A 205-nucleotide genomic window follows, 5' to 3' on the forward strand; every position below is an offset into this window, starting at 1 on the left:
CCCCCGGGACAGCCCCGGCGCACGTGCTGGGTGACAGGCCCCCTATAGGTTCCATACCTGCCACCGGAAGTGAGTGAGGAGGGCAGTATAGGCATTTCCTGTGACGCGAGCGCCTGGACTCCATTAGGCAGCAGCTGGGGGAAGAATCAACACACCAGGGAGCAGAGCGCAGCGGACCCGAGGACAGAGGCGGCAGCTGCCTCCG

The sequence above is a fragment of the Mandrillus leucophaeus genome, unplaced genomic scaffold (assembly GCF_000951045.1).
Source record: "Mandrillus leucophaeus isolate KB7577 unplaced genomic scaffold, Mleu.le_1.0 Scaffold645, whole genome shotgun sequence".
In the NCBI taxonomy this organism is placed as follows: Eukaryota; Metazoa; Chordata; class Mammalia; order Primates; family Cercopithecidae; genus Mandrillus; species Mandrillus leucophaeus.